Genomic DNA, 24,924 nt, shown 5'->3' with positions numbered 1-24,924 from the left:
GAGAGTTGCAGTTGTTCAGCCTGGAGAAAAGAATACTCTGGAGAGACATTACAGCAGCCTTCCAGTACCTGAAGGGGACCTACAAGAAAGCTGAAGATGGACTTTTTACAAGTGCCGGTAGTGATAGGACAAGGGGTAATGGCTTTAAACTGAAAGAGAGTAGATTTAGGTTATATATAAGGAAGAATTTCTTCAGTATGAGGGTAGTGAGGCATTTGAACAGGTTGGCCAGGGAAGCTGTGGATGCCCCAACCCTGGAAGTGTTCAAGGCCAAGTTGGGTGGGGCTTTGGGCAACCTGGTCTAGTAGAAGGTGTCCCTGCCCATGGTAGGGGGCTTGGAACTAAATGACCTTTAAGGTCTTTTCCAACCCAAACCATTCTGTGATTAAGCAGGGGATTCAGCTAAGTTCTTTAGGTGTTCTGTCTGTCCTTTTCATTAAGTGATAAATGGAGTTGTTTCTAAAAATGTTCATTACAAGTTTTGTCTGTAATGCATATTTCAGTAGCTAAATCAGTCATCAATATGGAAAAAATGAGTCATTGCTCAGAGCTCTAAATTAAAGGGTTATTGTGTAATACAGAATTTCTGGATCAGTCTGGAATGGTTTTTCCTGGTCCAGCAGGGCCTATGCTTGCCCATGCTGGCTCCCCCATGCTGCTGGAAGCCATCAGCAAGCAGAGTGGAGTCTCAGGGGGTCGTGTCTACACCTGGGGGGATGCTGCATACCCATCAGATCCAGAGCTGTTGGCAGGAAGCCGCAGCCTCTGATTAGGATTTTAGCTTAAAAACCCACAAAATTATTAATTTTATGCAATTTTATTACTAATTTGATGTAAAGAGCCCAATCTTGTGTTGCTTCTTTGAAGTAATTTGAAATATTTTTGGAGCAAATTTCTGTGCATAGAGACATTTCCAGGACTTCCAGCTGTACAAGGTCAGGTGTTACCAGTGCATTAAAGAGGTTACACCATACAGTCATGATCCTGAAAAACCTTGTATCTTTGTTTTATTCTTATGGCCTCACTGAAATTAGGAAGAACACTGATATAGTTAAAGCTGAATGCATACAAACAGCCTCTTGCTGTCAGAACCAAAAGATGAACATACAAAGAGGGGCAAGAGAAGGTAATCATGTTTAAAGTGTACTGCACCTGAAGAAGTTAGTATTTTTTCTACATTTTCTCTTTTCCCCAGTGACAGAACTTGTCATGCAACTGGGTTTTAAAAGAACAGTGAGAGAGCTGGTAAGGATGCTATTAAGCCCCTGGCTTCCCTGGAGTCTGCGGTTCCCAAGATTCAGCTCCCAAGAAAGCTGATCTCTTCACCTGCCTATAAACAAAATTCGTTTCAGATTTTTTTTTTTCCAGAACTGAGTTAATAATACAGCTGGGCATAACTGTATTAAATCGTGTGCTTACATTTTTGTTCAAAGAAGATTTTATGAGTTTGAACTTAAAAGAAGGAACCCAGGGTAAGGAAATCCACCTTTGAGCAGCAGACCTAATCTTGGGCTTCTTCTGCCCCCTTGCGACCACTGCAACATGCTTCCTGCAGCTCTCTTCTGTGTAAATATAACAAATTTATTCTTGTTCACATTTTCAATCCTTCCCAAAACAGGCTCCCACTGTGCCAGGAGATGACTGTGGTTACACAAGCTGAGATTGGACTACGCCTGGGCTCTTTGCTCAGAGAAAAGCCGAACACTTTGGTCCTGTAGTTTTACTTACGGGGGGGCGGGTGGTGGGGGAGGAACCACAAAAAACAAAAACACCACATAAAACAGGTTTCTGCTCTAACCTGAAAATTTTGTTTTCCTCCAGATGCAAAATGGAGGTTTTGCTGTATAAGATAATAATGAAAATAATAATGGACAGTTTGTAATGTAATATAAATCAATAACTCTCTCCACAGACACCCTGGGAACATGGTGCTGTGCTAGATCTCCTTGCTAATGTTGCTTCTGTTTATAGCAACTTTCAAACACAGTGTGATTTAATAGACATTCCCTTAAATACCTCAAAGCTTGCATAAAAATGGAGCCCAGCTAACCCACTCTGTTGTGACTCATTCTGGTGAGCTTGCATGACCACTTTTGAATATGTGCCTGCTCAGCAAACATCAGGGAGCTCCCTTACCCCATCTTTCTTCCCAGGACTTCTAGGGAAAGGCTGTTTTCCTCCTCAGGTACTGCTGGAGATGACTATCGTTTCTCGTGCCCTAATTTATGATGGCATAGATTTTTCAAGAATTAATACAGGCTTTTTAAATTCAAAGTTAGGAATCTCAGGATCCTTAGGTAAGCTCCTTCCCTCCCAGCCCCCCTCCACATTTTAAATATATGGTCCAAAAATCAGTAGTGATAATATTGCACAATATATTTTTATTATCATATAGTCTACTCCAGAGCTACCATAAACTAGGAACTACTTACTGATGTGCAAGTCATATTACCAAAATCCCTCTGCATGATAAAACTATGGAGATAGGGAAAGGGAAAGATCAGCCACCCCAGAACCGTAATCAGCCACCTTCAGCAGCATGGAAATCATTCACAGGGACCATTAAAGAAGCTATGTTTGGCAAGAACAGGTATTGTGATGTGCATTAGATATGCTCATCGCATGTGGCAAACAGCCAGTGTTTTGGGACTTGTGCAGGTACTTGAACACTAACCTTGTAAATCATTGCAGATATTAAAGCAAAGTATTTTGCTTTGAGGTTGAAATGCCAGCACTATTATCCTGGCTGTCCATACATGAGTTGTGTCCGAATTGTGTTATTCATATAGCATAATTTACAACAGCTGGGTAAATGTATGATTTATATTTTGGTGGTGCCTTAAAACAACTACAATTATTGTTTTATAGTGAGCTTTGTTAATGTTTAAAATTTTAAATTCATCTTCCTAACAAATTGTACTCCAAAGCAGTATTATTATGCCTCTCTGCAAAGAGAGGGCTGCCGAGAGGCTGACCCCTCCCTGTCATTCAAGTCCCTTCCCTCCAGCTCCCTCACCCCCCTCCATCCACTGAATGCCGCGGTGACTCTGGGGTAAGCTGGGTGCTCTGCAGGATTACTTTAGCACCAGCAGATGTCCCTGCCATGTAAGAAATCACCACCCAGAATATCACCTTGGAAGGAAAAGAACACTTTTTTGGATCAGTTTGAGCACTGTTTCCAGAATGGGCACAAATTCGAAAAGCATCCTTCCTCCCTCCCCGAGTACTGCCTGTGACAGAACTGAGATGTTTTGTGTGCACGAGAGGACAGACTATTTGCAGGTTTCCAGAATTTATGTAATATGACTTCCTACCACTGTTTTTGTCACATGTATTTGAACAGAAATGCATATGGGAAAATATTCTGATGGAATCTTAGAATATCACAGTGCCTGTGAGATACTTTTCAAAGGGAAGTAACCTGGTTCTCACCTGCCTGCTTTAGTGGTGGCTCTGGGAGCGCATGTTGCTGGTCCGCTGGGAAATTCCATGCTAGCCTCCTGCACAGCATCTTCCCTTGGTCCTTGTCCCTGGGAACAAGCCTTCAGGCCCAGAAGCATGGGGTCAGAGCAGAAGTCCCTCCAGCCCTGTGGAGTTAGTGTCCAGTAACAAAACTTTAAGAAAGGAATATAATAACAGAGAAATTCAAAGTGATCTTTTCTCATTCCTATCCTCCCAGCTTCCAATTCTCAGGCAAGTCTTTCCCACACCTTCAGAGGTGCCCTTTCTGTGCCCTTTCATGCTTTTCCATTACACAAAAATAAATTGAAACTGCTGTCTTTAACTGACCTGTACACACCAGAGACCAATGGACTTTATGAAATAACATATATTCAGTAGAGGATGGATTTATTAAGTTTCCTGGCCTCAGCTCTGCTTTTCTTTTCTGTTCCCTGTGAGAGCACAGTTTTACAGGGAAGTACATCCAGCACAAATGAGTTCACATGAAAGCCTCCAGAGAGGATGAAAAGAAAATAGTGGGAACAGCCAGGAGTTTCCTACCTGGATCAGCTGTTGCATCAAACAGCTACTCTGGCAGAGGTGGATTTTTCCTCCCATCCACCCACCTCCCTGCACCCAGCCCAGACCCCATCTGCTCTCTCTCCCTGCTGGGGGGTCTGTGGTTCAACTGTTAAAACAGCCACACTCTAAGTGATGGGGCAGAAACATCAGCCTTTTCTAGCATAAAAAAAAGAACTTTGTCAGGCTGTTGAAGCACTAAGATCTCTGTTAAGTATGAGTTCTTGTATAGGTTCCTTCAAATGTTTATTTCTCTATTCCCCATTTTGTTATTAATTTATTTCTATCTGCCTATCTCAAACTCTTTCCTTCCAATCCATTGATAAAATTCATTGCTAACACACCCTACAGATTTAGTGAGAGCCGTTTTAAAATTTGGACATAATTTAGCACATCATGTTGTGGATATAAACTGTACTATTATGAAATTGCTTATTATTTTATTATAGGAACTTTCTGCAGTGTATATACCAAAATAATTTTAGTTAGAAAACCTATGGTGCAGAGTTGCTATTAATAAACATTTCAGCATTTATAGATGTGAAAGATGCATTAGATCACTGAATCTAGCAGAAGAAATGCAGCTTTACTCACAAGAGCTTAAAAGCAAAGCAATTTTTAACTTAACAGGCCACAAGTGAAGCAAGGATGTTTAGAATTAAATCATAATAAAAAGCTGTATTCTCTGAAATGATAATTTTAATTTCTGTATCATTTTCTGCCTGAGGATTTCATAGTGAAGGGTAGCTGTAGCTCTGTGGAAACTGACCAATGCCAGCTGGAGGCACCACTTGGTGCTGCACGCTGTTTCTTTTCTTTGACGAAGAACTTAATGGGCAACTAGATGTGCACAGCCTGTGGATGCACTTAAAACAAGCCCTTCTGAATGTCACCCAGCTGCCTCCACCACCACCCCCCCCCCCCCCCCCCCCGCTTAGCAGACAATAATTGCTTGAGCAAATTAGATGCCTCATGGTAAGCACATCATTGCTTCCTTCACCTAACCCATAGTTACTCTGAGAAATGAAACTGGGACATGGATTCCTACACGGCACCTCATTCTGTTTGCAGCCCTTTGTGCAGCTCCAAAAGAAGAATGAGTCAAACAGGTTTAAAAATCTGTTGGAACTCATGTCCCAGTGGTAAAGGTTTGAAAAAAGAGACAGAAGAGAAAGATGGAATGTGGGATGCATTAATTAGTTCCTACTTCTTCAAGATCTAACATAATTTTTCTTTTGTTAGGCTTTTAGAAGTGCTTCCAGACCACGGTATTCCTTTGAGTGTTGTAATGACATTTATGGAGGGCAGAAGGAAGCGCCAATGTATAAAACTTTCAGCAAGGGTGTTTTAAAACACAGAGCAGTTTTGTGCCATTTGAAAAGAGTATCATAGGAAAGATCAAGACATCTTGCTAAAGAGGCTAAACCTGTAAATCAGAAAATGTCAGCTTTATTTCTTCACATCTATATATTTCACAAACATTGCCAGAACCAAAGTATCTGTAAAATGTCTTTTCCAATAATTCCAAGATAAAGTTGCCATTTAGTATTAATTTTGACACGTAGCGAATCCCCAGACAGATAAAGGCTCAGCGATGAGACACTTCAGAAATGACATTCCCTTAAATGTTTTAAGTGTGTCCTCAATACCCACTCTATAAAGGAATCAGGCATGTCTGAGTTCCAGTAATGAAGCTAAGCTGGTATCCAGGTTTGTTTTTTTTAAGGCTGATTTGATAGGGTGCAATTTAGGCAGCAAAACTGAAAAGCAGCACAAGGAGCAAATAGGAATATCTGGATTTTTTTTTTTAGCTGAAATCATTGTAGAGAAATTTTCATTGCAGAATTCCCCTGGTCGACACCCAGGTAGCCAAATGCAACAGCATGTTAATCACAGCAGCACCATGAAGGCAAGTCATACAGCAGAAGCAGCCCATGTCAAAGCTCATGTCAAAGGGAAGGGAGATGTTTGGGAAGTCCTGCTGAGCAAGTAACAGCCCTTTATGAAGTCTTTCAATTTTAGCTAAATTTTTAGTCATGGTGATTTGCTCATCCATGAAATTCAAAGATCCCTCAAAAACAAATGTAAAAAAAAAAAGGTATTATGTTTATAGTAGGTGTATATTATTACATCATAAAGACAAGTTTTGCAAGGGCAGTCTGCCAAATGAAAGTCCCCAATGTAGTAAGAGCTTAGCCATAGTAAAAGCCAAGAGGATACATGTGAGAAAGATGCATTATTAATGTCATATCTACAGGAAACATTTCTGTCAGAGCTGGCAACTTATTAGGTACTCCTAATCCCATCATGAAATAGGAAACTATAGTGTTCATACTTGTTTTGCGTTGCTGTGGCTAAAGGACGAGGGAAAGCATGGGTGGATTATCTGCAGATGCATAGTGCAAGTGAGATAAAAATTCTGATTAAATATTTAGACTTAGGGAAAACAAAGGTGATTTGGGATGTAAACCCAGCTGTGTTCATGATTAACAAGAAAGTGTTGATGCTTCTTTCAACGAGTAGATGGCAGCAGCGCCATTGTCTGCATACTCTCCTGTAGACTTTGCTTTTGTAATGAATGGACAAAGAAGACTGGAAGTCCTGTTCTGAAACAGGCAGCTGGAGGCAAAGGAAAGAAGGAAAGAAAATAAGTGTAGTTCATCTAGCAAATTCAGCTCAAGAAACTCAGAATATTGCTATTGGGTAGGTAAACAAACATCCATAGGAAGCCTATTTTTTCTTCTAGATGGGACTTTATTGTTTTCTGGGCATGAAAAGAATGAATTTTGCCTCAGGTCTCTGAAAAATATTCTGACCATTAAGAATCTGTATGGAGTCAAGAAGAACACATACAGTGTTTGCATATGATGTAGAGGTAATAATCAGGCTGCAGTGCATGTGCCCTTTCATTTCAGTTACAGTGCACAGCATTGCCTGCATCAGGGGTAAGAACATGGCTGGCATGCATAAGTCTGAGCACAGCATAGCAACCTTTCTGCAAGTTTCTGTGGCAGAATGATATTTATTTTATATTCAACCAGATTTGAGAATTTGTCTTGCCATTCTGTCTCCAAAGGTTGGCCCTGCTATCTATATGTGAATGCTTTTTCTGCTTTAACAGTCAGGAAAATAGTAGCCTTCAGGGCTTGGAAGCCTGACGGCTGTCTCTCTCTGAATTTGGAGAACTGAAACTGTGACTTCTGTCCCCAGCTGTCAGCCCTGCTACGCACAGCAGAGAGGAACAAATGATGGCCAAGTACTCAGAACAGCCAAATAACTGGAAGGATCTGCCTGTATTAATCTGATGGAAAGCAGGGAGTTTTTTGGTTGTTAAGCAAGTTTGGGTACCATGGTTTGTAATATGAGTATGGATGTAATAACACAATTGCTCACTCTTGGAGCTAACTATCTTTACTATCACCTACCGAGTGGTGAAGGCTGGGAGCTGTATGGCAAAGAAGGGCTTTTCATAAAGGGTCAGTTTGCCTTCTCCTGCTGTGTGTAATGATATTGGTGTGGAGGCATATGGAGATGTGACACAACTTCCAAAGCTCACGTGGGAGGTTCCAGATCACAGAGCCCAAGACTGTGCCTTAGGTTTCTCTTTTATGGTATCTACAGGGCCAAATATAGGTAATCATGTCCTTCCTTTAATTTATATCATGAGCAAATGCCTGAAACATAGACTCAACAGCTTTTGGGAAAGAAAGCCATTTGGAAGAGTAGGAGCTGAATGTGCAAGAAGAGACAGTCATACACTGGGAGCCTGAGGAACAAGCAGCTGTTCGACAACCAGCTAATCCAGGACACAGGCCATATATATGTGCCTTTCACAAGGGAGGGAATGTGTATTGGATACCGGTGAGGGATGGAGAGGGATAGGACTTTGGAGGAAACCTGCAGAGGTAACTGGAGGGAAGGCATTATTAAGAATTGCTACAAAGAAGAGCACAGTTGCGTACCAGCCTTAATGTGCTTAAAGGGTAAGAATATTTTTTGAGAGAGCATGCATTTCATTTTAAGATGAATCAGTGTTTGGTTTGGGTGACTCAGTTCTGCCTGTGCTGTTCTGGGTTTGACACAGGGCATTTTCACCAAATTGTTCAATATGAAGTTTTGTTTTTCATTCTTCCTACAGAAAGAGAAATAAAACTGTAATTGCAAAAAATGATGCTTGCATATAAGACAATTTGAAGATCTGGTGAATGTGAAGGAGCCCAGTCTGAGCCTTTGACTGAGCACATGTGCCTGTTTTCTAGATCAACTGAAAGCAAACCAAGGACTCCTTTGGACAGTGTAGAGCTTAGAGAAAGGCTTCTGTGTTTTTTTCATTTGAGGCTGTTATATCCCAGACCTCATTTTGCACCCCTGAATATGAAATCTGGCAATGCTTAAACTCTATTATTTGGATGAAGACAAGGGAATTTCTGTGATGCTCATACTGCTGATATCCTGAATATTTATCTAAAGACAGAAGTGATCCAAGAAGTCTCCTTTGAAAAATTATAATAAATGGAAAGGCAGAAATCCAAGATAAAGCATGAAGCCTGGAGAAAGAAGTCTACTTGAACAGGCTAACGTGGAATTGTGTGTGTAAGAGAAAAGCAGGAAGGAGTGATGCAGACTGCCTGGGTCCCTTTTCATTTTTTTTTAAAAAGGTATTTACCGTTGCTCCATTTGACTCAACCACTCTCATTTATATGCACATCAAAGTCTTTATGTAGGTTGATACACTACCAGAGGTCTAATGGTCATCTAGAGTTAGCCAATATGAGTTCATGGACAGCCAGTGGGTTGGCTGGGTGGAGAACAATACCAGTACATCCACCAAGAATGCAAAGGACTTGCATGAGGGAGTTTGAGGCACAAGGCACTCCACACTTGTTTCCTTTTATTTTTTGTCTAGCAAAGAAGGACTAAGTGTAGTCAATCAGGACAGTTCTGAGGTTTGCAAATGACATTTTTCTACATTAACATCATGAAATTTTTGTCCACAGTTTGTTTTTGGTTTTTTTTGAGAAATTTCTGCAGAGTGTAACTAAAATTCCCAAAGGTTTAGCATGTGGACGGCCCAAAGATGCCAAAGGATAGAAATATATGGTTTGTTTATAAATATGTAGAAAGATTTCCATCCTTTCTTTCTTCATACTTTGTTAATTTTTCTCTTCTTGTATTTGTAAAGGATACGGGGAAATACCCACCAATGCTTGAATTAAATCTAATGAAAAAGTGCTATCACAGCCATTCAGCACCCACTGATGCTGGACCGTTGTGTAAGACTATGCACCTGACCTTAGTAGGGGGATCACCTGAGAATTAATGAAGGGCTGCGTTGCCACACAGGAGGAGGGGAAACTGGTCAATACTTGTGGAAATCAGTGCTTTCAGCCATTTTCTTACAACACATCAACATAATAAATTTTAGCTGTCATATATATGCATAACCTGAGTTGCACACAAGGTAGTTAGTTGGCCCAGAACTAACACAGGATATCAGGTCCAGGATGGCCAGAGTTCTTTCCTAATGCTAGAAGTTTCCTTCGTAGATTTGATGAAGCATAGCAGTGACAACTACAAGAACTGCAGCCATCCAAGGCTGACCAATGCCTTCTGGTAATTATTCGGTCATTGACTTCTGGACTTCATGGTGTTATCTAAGTCACGGAGGTTTTAATGGATTACGCAAGGTAACAACAGTCAAAAGGGTAAGAGACTCATAGCTTGCCTTTTACTTACAACTCTGAAATCAGATCAGAAATCACAAAGACAGAACTTTTCCATCATTACCTCTTTCCCAGAATTTCAATTTCTGTTTAAATAACCTCACTGCATCATTTGCTTTGTTTCATCTCAATGGAAAAGACAGCAGCAATGCATGACATGCTTACAAACTGGAGCCATGTATTTGATAGGGCACAAAGAGGCAAAACACATGCTAAGTTGAATTCATGCTGAAAGGATATCTACCAGGTTTACAGAACAGCCTGAAGACTGCAGGCATCACTATGACCTTCAAGAAAACAGTGAAGTACATAAAAAGATACCCAGTGAGTTTCAGACAAGGGCCACTGAGAACAAATGGATGCAGCAGAAGAGGTATCTGTTAAGGAGAGGCAGAGAGTTTGGTTTCTGGAGGGACCTAGTTTGGTGCATTGCTTGATATTCAGCAATGCAAGCCATTGGAAAATTTGCTACAGTCCTGAAGTTCTTCAAGTTCATAACAGTCCGTTTAACATCCGCATAATAAAGATAGATCCTGTAGGTCTGCCCAAAGCGTTACAGCTCTTTGGTACCAACCATCTGAAAATTATCACCTCCTATTTAGGTGAGGAAGATCTCATGTTCCTTTTAACCTCTGCCCCTAAAGCCCAGGTCCACTCACTCCTTCTTCTCCTCTTCCACATACTCTTTACACACCTGTATTTACTTCCCTCTACATTAATCCCTGTTATTTAGCTACTATTTGCCGTATTCAGAGAGTTGAAACAAAATGATGGTAAATTATTTAGCAAACAATTAGAGGAAGGAGTGCAAACAAACCAGGTAATTTCCAAAAGTATCTTTAATCACTTGGTGCAGGCTCAGAACCCCAAGCAAATATTAAACATGTCAGTCACATGAAAAGCACTTTCAGTCAATTATGCAAACGTGTCCCTCATACTTTAGAAGGTGTGAGCACAGCTACCTGCTGCTTCTGTCAAGGTCACACTTTGAATTTGCAATGCTCTTCCCACAATGTAGAAGTTGAAATCTATTCTGATGGTTCCTTTAGGATTTTCAAGCCTTTGTTCAGCAACCATTATCAATGAATGAAATGCTTGCTTTATATCTCAAATGAGTACTTCAAATATAACCTTTGAATAACCTCCAGTAATTGGTTGACAGATGACGTACATGTGAGTTTGGATGTAAAAATTGTTCTAACAAAACCCTGACAAGTGCAGAGATGTAGAAATTCATGATCAAAAAAGGCAAACCAAGGCACTGTTCCAGAAGCCAGCTGTTCACATGCTTTGTTTTGCAGAAAAGATTTTAACTTACAGAATTTAAGAGTATCTCATCTCATGATGACAACATATTCATGCCTTCAATAACTACTTAAAGTATTAAACATAACTGCAAATTGCTAGTGTTAGGGTTCTTTGGGATTCCTAACATCCATATATATATATGAGAGACAACCATAATGGATATTGCTGGAGGTACACCAACACTCCCACCAAGAGAGCACTCTCTGGGAGGAATGCAACTCCAAAGACCCATCTTCATTTTGGTACATCCACATAAACCTCCCAGGAGGCAGCAAGTACCTAAACTTTTTTGTCCATTTACTATCTGTCTTGCTAACTTAAAGCTATAAAACCCCACTTTAGTTCTTTTGCTGTTGAGTGTTACATATTTGTAGTTATTCATTGTTGCTTTTAAATAAAATATAATTGTGTTTTCATGCATTTTTGTGAGATTTCATTGCCCTGACTTCTTAGTGAAGGAAAGCAGGATTACAAACGTAGAGCTGTACGGTTTGTCTTCTGGCACAGGACTGTACACAAATCCTGGCATAGTTATTTGCATGTGGAGCACTGCTTATATTAGTGCTAAGAAAAAGGACAGGCACAGAAAGCCTGACTACCTCCCTAGAGGAGAACATGTCTGTGTGGCTGCTGCCTTACTCCTGTAACCCACAAAAGACGAGTGCAAGGCTTAGGTTTCCAAAGGAATTAGGCACCCAAATGCTGTTTTAGTGTTATCACGTGAAATCCTCAACCTCCACTGCTCAGGCACTACCTAGTATCCCAATGGCCAACTGTACATATTCAGACTCTGTGTCTTTGAGATGCTCATTACTACCTGTGACAGAGGAATTTAAAAAAAAATACAGAAAGTAAAAGCTTAAATCATCTAAGCTTAAGTAGCTCAGAGCTGCTTCACAGGGCTCTACTTTACTAACCCTGGAGGAGGAGGCACTGGGAAGCGCAGCATGGCCTCCCTTTGCCACCTGCCCATAAGGCTGGGGGAAAGCCAGGAGCATGTCTGTGGGCTCCCATGGCTCAGGCTCAGTTGCACAGTCCTCTGGCAATGCATTGGCTTAAGTCTCTGTTTCCTCGGGGCCTCTGCACTGCACTGCACAAAAGCCCAGCCCTGGGAGTGCACTTTGGAGACTTGCTTGTCACGTTCTTGCATATTTTTGTAAGTCTCACTAGAATGCTTTGCAGTTGCATCCTCAGAGTCTGGAGGCCACCCAAAGGAAGCCAGCATTTAACCTAAATGCATTTTGGACTCCGGAGCTGATGCTGCATTTCAGGAGCTAGCTCATGCTATATGCAATGAATGGCTACTTTATGCCCTAGAGCAGATTTACTGCAGGATCCCTTTCTCAGGGTGAAAGCCAGCCACGGTTTTAAACAGGGGACACAGTTTTTCAGCAGCTGTATTCTTGTAACATCAAGAATGGTAAGGGCTCTCTAGAGAAAGGTTTCTCTGTACATTAACTTTTGCATTGTGTCAGCTTTCCAGTGTAGTTGAAGAAGTCCCTATTGAAGCTCAGGGCATTATGACAAAGCACACCAATAAAACAATAAAATTATCTGGACTAACTAATGTGATCCAGAAATTTTTCTGGTTGACTCTTCTCTGCTAAAGTCAACTTGCTTCTTTACAGGTCACAATGACTTAAAGGGGGTTGGTGACTACTCACACTGGCCTGAAAAGGTACATTTGGCCCAGAGACAAGTTGGCAGCTCCCTGTAGAAGTTCACTGCTGGGCAGCAGCAGAGGCAGCAGCTGGTACAGATGGGAAGGCATGCTATGAGGTTAGTGCTGATCTGTGAGGAATGGTTTTGTATATACTGCAGCATAATCGAGTTTTGCTGGCTTAGGATGCTCAGCAAAGAGGTTTCCTTCACGGTCCTAGGTGATCAGTGATCAGGAACAGTGATTCTCCACACTGAAACTGCACATCTAGCCTACAGATTATTCAAAGTGAAGTAGGTAGCACTCTCCTCGCTGGCAGGGAAGGACTGACCAGGAGCCTAGAGAGAGAAAGACACTGAACAAAGTCTTACTACTCAAAGAATAAATACCATGGGAAAGGAGTTCAATTGCCTGAAGACCTGAAGTGGAAGCAGCATCTCTCCAATAAGCGCAGAAAGCAGGCGCAAAAAGGGGTCTGAGGCTCCCTGTGACTGGCACAGTGAGAGGATGATCATTTTCTTTTAGTCCCTTAGCCTTTGAAGAAGCAATAAGGCCATTACCACTGTAGGACCAGGCTACAGACTTGGGGCCTCACCATAACCCTCTAGCAGATAAAGTGGAATATTACAGGCTCAACATTGTATAATCTGGTCCTCTAGTAGAAAGATGACTTCCAGTGAAAAGGAGTTATTGCCAAATTACTGTTCAATAACACCTCATTCTTCAACGCACTCTTAGATGTCTTCTCTATTCACTAAGTAAATTGCTGCAGCAGGTGAGCACTCAAAAAAAGTGGTTTTGTATCCCTTCAGTTTCCAGAGAAATTAACATTTTTAAAACAAATAGAAGTCAGAAGGTATTTAATGTGGACCATTGGTCTCCAATACTGCCATACACCATTATGCAGTATTGAAGTGACTACTTCCCACTCATGTGAGCAGACTTCAACATTCATTTGTGTTTAGGTCTTGCACTTAAATTACATTTACACCATTCTTGTGAAAGGAAGGGACTTTATAAGGGGACTAGACTCTGCTTATACCTGCTCTTACTTCCTTAACAGAGCCATAATGGTATAAGGAACATCAGTGTACATTAAATTTAATCTGGGTTAAGATGCCCATCTTTCTCAGAGGGAAAGATAGATTACTCTAATATGCAAGGTTTTGTAATGACAAAATATCTCACTTAAAATTGCAGCGTAGTTGGTTGATTGGGTAGAAAGAATTATTCCCATGTAGATTCTTACTTTGTATTTTAATAAATGTTTTAAATAAAGGGAAGGTTACTTCTCATGCAGTTTTGCTTTGTTCTAATGAAATATTTACCATGCTGTAATTGCAGTCCATCCCTCAGGCAGAAGGATACTGCCAGCCACGTAATAAATATTCTACTATGCCTCAGATGGGCTTTGTAAAGAGGAAACTTGTCTTCATATGTAACAGTTTGATAAGGCCTGTTCTGAGATGACCACTAGAGTTTTTCCCACTAAATGGATTCTAAAATGGATTTTAGAAACAGCAGGGGTGTAAGATACAGCACACATCATTGCATTCTGCTAGTCATTTATACATTCAAAAAACTTTACTAACTATGCCTCACAGAGGAGAAACAAGCCACATGAGTCAAATCACCAAGTTACTTCTCAACTGCAAAAGCACTTCGTAAAACCACTTCAAAAATAAAAACCATACAAGAAACTGTCTTGAAAAAAACAGGAAAGATAGAGATGGCACTGTGCAGAACTAGATCCTCCCCACACTGTCATAGATCTGCTGCTCGACTTAACTCAACTGAGAGCCTAGATCTTCATTCAGTCAATGTCAGAGTACATTTTTTTTCTTCTCAAAGCTCTTTCAAAGGCACAAAATCTAATCTAATCATAACAATGGACATCAAAACAGGCCTGGATTTATTTCCACACTTGAATGTCTGTAGTCAATGTTCAATGACACCTACAGTGCACTGATCTTTCAATCATTTCCACAGGTTGTTCTCACCTCTTCTCCTACTGCTGCCCTCTTCCACTACTGCTGATATGGGCCCAATATATGAACCCTGATATGGGTCTTCAGGCTCATGTCAATTGTCAATTTCAGTTTCCATAAACCAGCTGCAAGTATTCCTGTAAAACCAAATTACTTAAAATAGTTGAAGTTCACATGATGCTGTAGAGAAGGCAAAAAACCTCACAGGAACTCCCATACTGCTTTCTATCTCCGTTACTGATCACGGCTTCTCTGTCATGGGAAAGAACATGGTGGGGATGGCAAGGAGAGAAAAAGAAGCAGCAGCAAGACTGAAGCTATTCAGTTTCTCTTTTCCCTCTCTCAGTCCCTGCCTTTCCTTACCGGGCATTGATCTAATACTTCCATCTGACAAATGGAGGAGAACAGAGGATAGCCAGGAGGTAGCAATAAATATGCAGCAGTACTTTTCCGCCTTTAGTTCCACCTTCATTCATAACAGCAAAATTGCCTCAACATATTCCTGCTTACAGAATGGGGAGTAGGACACTTCATGCCAAACAGAGATGTATTTGTTTCCTCTTAAAAGAAAAGATCAGCCTCTCACTTCTGTATTCAGAACCACATATTTACTGAGTTGTTACATTGCCTATAACCAGACTTTAAATATTTATTGCTTGTGTGGTTGAAAAATAACGCAATCAGATGACAAGCAATCCTCTGCAGATTCTCCCTCTGACAATATTTCAAGCTATGGGGGAAAGCACGCTGTGGCTGGCTGACACCTTACTCTGCAACTCTGCAAACAGCTCTGCGGGGATGGATCCTGCTTGGATACTGGGTTCCTCCATGTTTGGGCAGGGGAACACAGACCCAAGGAGCTTAGTGTTTCACATCTCACAGAAAAGACCCAAAGGCTTGCAAACCCCGGGGGGAGAGAAAGAAGGAACACAACAGTAATTTTCGCTTTTGAATGCTCTTGGTGGGCATCGCAGAGGATTATGATGGTTGGGTCTAGTAAGGGTCCTTGACTGCAGAGTCTGTACCAGCCAGTCTGCCTCACTCCTCCCCAGGTCTCCATGAAGTAGACATCCTGACCAGCAATGAATACAGAAGTTCACAAAAAGCGGGAAACTTTCAGCTGGCCTGACTCATTCCACAACTTGACAAATATTTTTCTATCCAGGAACAACCATCAGTGTCACTGGAGTAGGAAGCAACATCACAGGAAGCAGCAGAAGGTCTCAAAAGGGCTATACATTTCCAAATGGCTCATGTGTCACTAATGCTCACCATACTACCTCTGTGAAACCACTGACGTATTCTTCTGAATTAGAAGAACCACTGCTAAAAACAGGCTGAGTCTTAAGGACCAGTCAAACCTTTCCTCACTAAAATTATGTTGGCTTTACAGTGTGGGCTCCCTCCATGGTCAAGTACATTCTGGGAACTGTGGAACAATTTCAACTCATTTTGTTAAATATATAGAAGATGGAGTCATATGCAAAATGACACGCTTTACCTTTCCCCACTGTTTGTGGTGAGTCAGATACATGTCAGGTTCAGCTGTATAAGGGTGTCCAACCTCTATTCAATTGTCTACAGTGCATGATGCATTGTACAAGCGTCTTTCAGAAATGGAAGCTCTGAACCAAAGACTGTTAAACACAGGAAATTGATCTTTTTTCTAAAAAGATAAGAGATACCTGCAGAAAAGTGCAGATGCATAAGTAACATCTTAATACATATGACAAGTCAGGAAGCTTTCCTGATACTAATTTGATCATTTCTCTTGTGGCTGTAAGCAGAAGAAGATTTTTTTTGTGTGTCTTATATCTTGGCGTGTTCAACACTGTTTCCTATTTTTCTTGTCTGGGGTCCTGCAGTTATGAAACTCCTGATTTACTTTCACATAGAGTGAGAGTAAGGTTCTTTTTGTGTAGATCATGGGTTGCTAGAGGCTTGTTGGCTTCTTCCAGGGAAGATGAAGTCATTACCTGTGATACTCTGTAAATACAAAGAGAGGAGATCCAAGCACACCATTCATCTCACAAAAAGGTGGAGATGGGCCAGCTGAAGTCACTATGAAAAGAGTATAAATAGGTCTGTTAGCAGTGATAACATGTGATAACACAGTGATAAGTGATAGTGATGCAGCACCCAGGATTGAACACCCTAGCTGTAAGTACAAGAATACTGAAGTAAGTGACAGAATTTCTCCATGCTTCTCCTGCTCTATCACAGGACAGGAAAAATTATTTTTTCCAATGCATTTTCACTCTTAGAAAATATACAAAAATGCAGAAGTATTATTTATGGCTTTTAAAAAACTAGAACAAGCAAAAAGTTGGCAAGGACTTTACACATAGAGGGTCACACCCATGTTATGAGATAGCCATAGAGAATGGAAATAAAGGTGTCATGGATAAAGTACAATATCAAAACTTCTTAATTTACCCAAAATTGCAGAAGAAGAAACCATGTAAGAAAAAGTTGTATGCCCCAAAGCACATAGGTTAAACACACACCAAAATCAAGAACATTCAAGAGGAAGGCAAGTTTTCACATCTCTTGTAAATGAGAGGTTATACCAGCCAGCAAACAAAGGTTGAGAACAGCAAAGGAAACCTTGAAGTAATGCCAATGAGATGGCAGAGAGGACAAGGGGAGGTAGCCAGCAGTAAGCATCCGGTGCTGAGAAAACATGCTGGGAAAATGCCAGAAACAAGTGGCAGACAAGATTGTCTTTCTGCTTAAACTAGTTTCAGTCCCTGAGACTCTACTGTGCTGAACTGGGTTATTTCAGTTTTACTCCTGAGAGTAGAGGCATTCTCAAAATATTTTGTACATCTGACAGAAAGCTGGTATTACTTAATTAGCCCAATTTTTTTCAGATTTTGTCCTGGATTGACTATATTATCCAGGTAAGCTAAGGCATTTCACAGGGTTGGCCAGAGATGCCCTCGTGCCTTTTGCTTCAGTGGTATCCCAACCCGGCCAGAGCAGACCCCCTCCCATTTGCCACCCACCATATGCTCACAGGGCAGCAGTAACAGGACACTCCAATCGCACATGTGCATTTAAATGAGGAAAAGCCACAGATTTTAATAAGTTATGCTCATATGCAGTAAGTATATTAATATCTGAAAGTAACGCTCTGGTTTACTGCAGGAAGATTTCCTCTCTCCCTCATATCCCAGGCTCTACTACACAGGAGAGCCATGGGCTGCTTTCACCTTGCTTCAGGGAACAGCTTTAACAACTTACCTTTCCAGAAGAGTCAGAGCCCTCTTCTCACAGGTAAAGGGGGAAAAACGAAAAAATCCAATGCCCTGCCTAAGATACAACTTTTCTCCTGATGACAAAGGTAAATTCCATCAATTTTTTCTTCTCTTTGGACAAAATGCTTTCTTCCTAACCCAAACAGCTCAATAGTCCTTTGTCTCAGATTTATCCCTGTGGAGATGAAGGAACAGGGAAGAACAGGGAAATTGCCTTTGCCCCCTCCTCAGCTGCCTCTATTGACCTCCAGCTGCAAACCCTACATCACACTCCCAACCCACCTGCTCTGAGACCATTTCTCTGTGTTTGTACACCGTAGAAGCTGGCTTTATACATCTTTACACTCCTTGCTACCTCAGTGTACAGGCTTCAACAGCATCTCAGCTTTGCCTCAAATGTAACTGCCCTTCCCCAGGATGCCCTTTCTAGGAAGGGTGTTTATGGGGCAGGTTCCCATTTCAGCAGTTGTCTCTCTGCAGCCAGGAGAGGGCCAGGGCGAGCACAGAAGATCCCAAAGCTGAAGTATCTCTTGCTCTGGCTCAGCCAGGAGCTTTGGCCTCAGACGTGGGTGCAGAAGGGCATTGTGCTATGGGACATATCATCTTCATTGCAGAAAAACTTCAGACTGTCATCTCCAACTTGGACCACTTTTCAGGGCAGCCTCATTCACTGCAGTGCTTTTCAAAGGCTTCCCACTGCCAAAACAGTCATTGACATTGTGGCAGCATGACGCTATACTCAGCAAGGAGAATGATAAACAAATGTAGTCCCAGATGAAAAACAAAGAAAAATTAATTAAACATGTGTATAAAAATAATTACATGCTGCATAAAGACACATGCAAACTGGCATTCTACAGATGACTCATACATCCCTGCTTTTTTCCAGTGTTTCTTTGAAGCCTGCTCTTAGTCATGCAGAGGAGAGGGTATTTGCTCACAGAGCAATGCTGCCTTCATTAAGGACACTCACCCTGATCCCAAATCCCCTTCACCACCAGCGTGGCCACATCTGCTGTGATGGAGCACATAAGATCATAAGACCATCTTGTTAGATCTGCCTGTGTCTTCCAGAGTTTTTCCAATCCCCTGAAAAAACAACAAAAAAAAAATCTCAAAAAGCATACAGAATCACAAATAGGCAGATTTATTAGACAGCAGCTTCTTTATAGGCTACTGCAAATGTTCAGTTAGATTAGCTGTGACCGTGTAAGCATGAAATCAGCTTGATCACCATCACCGGTTCTGTATGTAAAGACTAACACTGAGGGAAGTATGGGATTCTACCATACAATAAACCAAAGTAATTTCTTTATTCCAAGCATCTTTAGCAAAAAACCTCAGAAGCCTCATTGTAAGAGAGACTGACACCCCCAACCCTCAGCTCTTTCTGTATTGACCAAAGCATGCAAGGAAGGAATTTTAGACAGCCCTTGTGATGCAGCACTCACTGCAGTCACAGATCCACATGGTTACACTTCACTCCAAAAAGTCCAGGTAGCTTATACCACCCTGCAAAGAGCCCTCTCAGTGGCTGTCCTGGTACTAAATATCCCTCACTAGCCTTTTTGTTCCCAGCCAGAAAAGATCTGCAGACAGGTAACTATATTATCAGCGCGTGGTGTGGGTGTATTTCTGGCAAGCTTTAATAAAGGGAAGGAGCAGAGTGGTAGGAAGGGCAAGGCATGCCAGGTATGCAATAGAAAACACCGTGCAGCTGCTTTGGCTGTGGGAAATGATGGTGCTCAACAGCTGGTGCCACCAGGGCTGCAAACGGGACCAGAAGAGAAAATGGGGCCCTGGGCAAGAAAAAGGTTTTCAATTTAATCTGAGACACATAAAGCAGAGAGAGCTAGCAATGTTAAGCAAGACTGTTAGCAGCGATGTTTTGTAAGGAACTGACAGGGCTGATGTTATGTGCCAGGAAACCAGGAGAAGGGAGCTGCAGAAAGGAGGAAAGGAACTGAGAGGGAAATTAATGAGTGCTCTGGGACATTTGTTCCCTTCTTCTATTAGAAAGAAATACTTCTCTCAAGCAGTAATAACCTTCCTGCAAAGCAAATTGGACTGAATGTTTTAGTGCAGCTGCAAGATGCTGCCCTGCTCCAGTGAAGCACTTAAGCACATACTTACTTTCAAGCTTATGGGCAGCCCAGAAAGCCAAAAGGGCCACACACTGTCTTGGAGAGAAACATGAATATAAATGCTCTGCTGGATTCAGACCTGGGAGCTGGATTCTGCCTTCAGTTCCAGTTATGCAACTTCAGTAGGGGCTGGACTGACAGCTGGGAAACACTACCCTGGGTACATGTGAATATAATGAAAAAAATTCTTACCAAAGGAAAGCCACTGAAGTGAACTAATGTATTCAACTTTTACATAATAAAGATATATTTTCAAGGTAGTTTTCAAAGAGCCCCTGGATATATGCTGTGCATCCTTCTGCTTCTGCCACTCCTTAGGAAATCATGGTTTCTTAAAAGTGCTTATTGCTTACAGGGATCTATACATGTTGTTATCTGTAGCTTGAATCGATTGACACAAACTGACATGTATTTTATTTCTACTTCTGGGCTATTTGATTTCTTTTCTTAAAACTACTTCTAGGTAATGACATATCAACAGCAATATTATCATGTAGGACTTGAATAAAAAGATGTACAGAAGGAAGAAACAATACTTGAAAGTAAGAATATCCATCTTCTGTACAGGGGACAAGGACTATCAATAAAAACTTACAGATCTAAAAGGATATTGGAAAGTACTGGACAGACTCTGTTTTACTGTTAGCCACACTTAGCAGTACATCCTCCTGCAAACCCAGCACGGGATGGTGGAGAAACAGTCTGCATGATTTTTGATGTCTTTAGTTTCCAGGCAGTAGAATTTTTGAGCTCATTTGGTACTTGCAGAGACATCTCACAACCAGAATTGTTAGCCAGATCTCCTCTTTTCAAAGTAAGCAAAGTTATGGTTTTAACTGGGATGGAGTTAATTTTTTTCATAGTAGCTAGTGTGGGCCCATGTTTCGGATTTGTGCTGAAAACAGTGTTGATAATACAGGGATGTTTTCATTATTGCTGAGCAGTGCTGACAGAGTCAAGGCATTTTCTGCCCCTCACCCCAACACACCAGCGAGTGGCTGGGGGTGCACAAAAAGTTGGGAGGGGACACGGCCAGGACAGCTGACCCAAAGTGACCCAAGGGATATTCCAGACCATATGACGTCATGCTCAGTATGTAAAGCTGGGGGAAGAAGAAGGAAGTGGGGGACATTTGGAGTGATGGCGTTTGTCTTCCCAAGTAACTGTTACACGTGATGGAGCCCTGCTTTCCTGGGGATGGCTGACCACCTGCCTGCCCGTGGGAAGGAGTGACTGAATTCCTTGTTTTGCTTTGCTTGTGTGAGCAGCTTTCACTTTACCTGTGTCATGATTTAGCCCCGGTCAGCAACCAAGCACCACGCAGCTGCTCGCTCACTCTCCCCTGGTGGGACGGGGGAGAGAATCGGAAGAGTAAAAGTGAGGCAACTCATGGGTTGAGATAAAGACAGCTTGATAGGTAAAGCAAAAGCTGCTTTACCAGCTCGGGTCGGGTCACTGCTGCACTTGCACTGCTTCTTGAAATGCTTGTCCTCCATTGGTTTGGGCGGTTCCTGCTGTAGTAATTCCTGTAATGTGTGACTCAAATCATGGGTTACAACAATTTAAAGGTATATCCATTACAATCTCCACCCCTGGCCCCTTTGGACCAGGTTATAGGTGTTAACATTGCAATGAACTCCTCCCCTTGCTCCCAGCCTGGCTAGCAACAAGGGGTTTCTGCTATATATAGTAATTTCCATAGTATGTAACTCAAATCCTGGGTTAGAACAATTTAAAGGTATTTCCATTACAATCTCCACCCCTGGTCCATTTGGATGAGACCATCAGGTTTAACATTGTAATGAACTCCTCCCCTTGCCCCTGATCTGGTTTGGTCTTATCCACAGACTGTAGTCCTTTAGGGTTGTACCTGCTCCAAGTGGAGCCTTACCCAGGAGTCACAGTCTCTCCAGGGGCACACCTGCTGCAGCATAGACTTACCCAGAGCCACAGTCGCTTTGACATGCGCCTGTTCCAGGGTGGCCATCTGCATGGGCCTCAATGCTTTCAGAGCTACACCTGCTCCAGCATGGCCTTACCCACAGCTGCAGTCCCTCCAGAAGTAAATCTGCTCCAACACAGCCTTGCCCATGGCTGTAGTCCCTCCAAAGCCTGCTCCAACATGGCTTTGCCCCATGACTTCAGTCCCCCCAGAGGTAAGCCTGCTCCGTTGTGGGCTTATCCATGGCCACGCACTTTGAGGTACTCTGGCATGACCTCATGCACAGCCACAGCCACTTCGAGGTGTACCTTCTCCAAGATGGATATATCCTTGGGCCACAATTGCCTCAGGTGTATACCTGCTGTGGCACAGACATAACCAAGGCCACAGATGCTTCGAGATACACCTGCTCTGGCATGGGCTTATACACAGCCACAGATGCTTCGGGGTGTCCTGCTCCCACATGGACTCATCCACAGGTCATAGTCACTTTGACTTGAGTTCACACTGGAGTTCCAGCCTGTCCAGTGCAGCAGCACAGAAACAGACGCTGGGCCCTGGCCATCTGCCAGCCCAGGCGCACCGCCATGGCTGTTATCAGAATGTTCCCAGGCCCGGCAGGGTAAGGTGATAAGCAGTACAGCAAGCAATGAAAGCAAAAAGCAGCCACTAATGAGCTCTAGACTTTAAGGCATACAGTGTATGTATATACAGTAAGTCAGGCGAGCCCCATAGCAAGCACAGAAGCCTGCCAGTTAATAGCTAAACAGCAATAACTGCTATAAATTCCATCTAGCACATTCCAATCAAATCTGTCATTATCTCAAACCTTTCATGACCCACATTGGGCGCCAAAATGGACTGTCGTGGTTTAGCCCCAGTCAGCAACCAAGCACCACGCAGCCGCTCGCTCACTCGCCCCTGGTGGGACGGGGGAGAGAATCGGAAGAGTAAAAGTGAGGCAACTCATGGGTTGAGATAAAGACAGTTCAATAAGTAAAGCAAAAGCTGCGCGCGGAAGCAAAGCAAAACAAGGAATTCAGTCACTCCTCCCCACGGGCAGGCAGGTGGTCAGCCATCCCCAGGAAAGCAGGGCTCCATCACGTGTAACAGTTACTTGGGAAGACAAACGCCATCACTCCAAATGTCCCCCACTTCCTTCTTCTTCCCCCAGCTTTACATACTGAGCATGACGTCATATGGTCTGGAATATCCCTTGGGTCACTTTGGGTCAGCTGTCCTGGCTGTGTCCCCTCCCAGCTTCTTGTGCCCCCAGCAGAGCACGGGGAGCAGAAAAAGTCCTTGACCAGTGTAAGCGCTACTTAGCAACAACTAAATCATCTCCACATTATCACTGCTGTTTCCAGCAAAAATCCAAAACACAGCCCCATACTAGCTACTACAAAGAAATTTAACTCTATCCCAGCTGAAACCCGGACAAGCTGTTAAACTGTGTTTATCTCAGCCCACTCTTCTGATTCTCTACCCCATCCCACTGCAGGGGAGTGACAGAGCAGCTATGTGGTGCTTAGCTGCTGGCAGGGATTAAACCATGCCAATGGTATCTTAATAACATGGGATTTTGATCCTCTTCAGGTTTTGTGGCATCAGAGAAACACTATTTTTGCCATTGATTATATTAGGACCCTTTGTTTTCAGTAGAAGCAACAACCTTTGAATCCATTTAAATGACTAACCTCTTCTGTTCTGATTATTCTTTTCATATTTCATTATGTGTCTGACATGATGGGAGTATCCCAGCAATTACATGAAGAATTTGTGAGCACTTCAGGCACTGTGGATAAGACACACTACTGTTGTAATTCATACAATACCATCTCATGAAAGTGCTCACAAGTCAAATAAGACTCGTATAAGTGACTTTTAAAAGATAAGCTGGACTTTACAAATTATTCCTAAATGATCTGAGAACTCAAAACCAAACAGAAACAAATTTTAGTGAAGGAAAGTCTCATGTGGATTCCCAGGCCTTCATCCCGTGGTCCTCCCATGCACACTGGCATGTGGTGGTGGCAGGAGTCTGGGGAACACAAGGATGCAGAAACCTGGTCCCTTTTCAAGCTCTACCAAGGAATGACACAGCTGCTATAAGGAGCTGCTAAGGACTTTGGAGAAAAGGAGGCTCAGGGGCAACCTCACTGCTCTCTATAGCTTCCTGAAGGGGAAGTGGAGAGGGAGGTGCTGAGCTCTTCTCCCTGGGATCTGGTGATGGGATGCATGGGAATGGTTCAAAGCTGTGCCAGGGGAGGTTTAGACTGGACATTAGGAAGCATTTCTTTACTGAGGGGGTGGTCAAACACTGGAACAGACTTTCTAGAGGGGTGGTTGGTGCCTCAGGCCTGTCAGTGTTTAAGAGGCATTTGGACGGTGCCCTTAATAACATGTTCTAACTTTCGGTCAGCCCTGAAGTGGTCAGGCAGTTGGACTAGATGATTTTTGCAGGTCCCTTCCAACTGAAGTATTCTATTCTATTCTATTCTATTCTATTCTATTCTATTCTATTCTATTCCATTCCATTCTATTCCATCTATAAGAAAATACACATACAGGAAAATATGGAGTTGGGGGATTGCATCATCACACAACATCCTCAAAGGAGATGGCATGGTCCCTTTTAGGAAGACACTATCTCAGTCTACTTGAGTTGGAGCAGTGGTGCCTGCTGGAGATGAGGGTGACACAAGATGCTGCCAAGGGCCCTCCAAAGCTACTGAGAGCCACTTCTCAAAAAATGTGTGTTTTGGGGAGGGACATTCAGAGGCACCTTAAGAAATCTCTGGCTGCTTTTATGTTTTACGTTAGGCATTGCAATTTTTTTTCCTCTTCAGTATAATGTTTAAAAATCACTGACCAAGAGA

The 24,924-nt window shown here is 42.4% G+C and overlaps 1 long non-coding RNA gene across 1 annotated transcript; it reads right to left on the bottom strand.

The window, feature by feature from the left end:
* Positions 1–10,591: 10,591 nt before the first annotated feature.
* On the bottom strand, positions 10,592–20,324 carry LOC142062012 (uncharacterized). The gene is made up of 3 exons (XR_012662343.1): positions 20,093–20,324; positions 18,933–19,048; positions 10,592–16,760 (listed from the first exon to the last, which is right to left on the bottom strand). It is a non-coding gene; the product is annotated as an uncharacterized LOC142062012 (long non-coding RNA).
* Positions 20,325–24,924: the final 4,600 nt, after the last annotated feature.

The sequence above is a fragment of the Phalacrocorax aristotelis genome, chromosome 9 (assembly GCF_949628215.1).
Source record: "Phalacrocorax aristotelis chromosome 9, bGulAri2.1, whole genome shotgun sequence".
Lineage (NCBI taxonomy): Eukaryota > Metazoa > Chordata > Aves > Suliformes > Phalacrocoracidae > Phalacrocorax > Phalacrocorax aristotelis.
The sequence above is the reverse complement of the archived record's forward strand: the minus strand, read 5'-3'. Positions and strand labels throughout refer to the sequence as shown.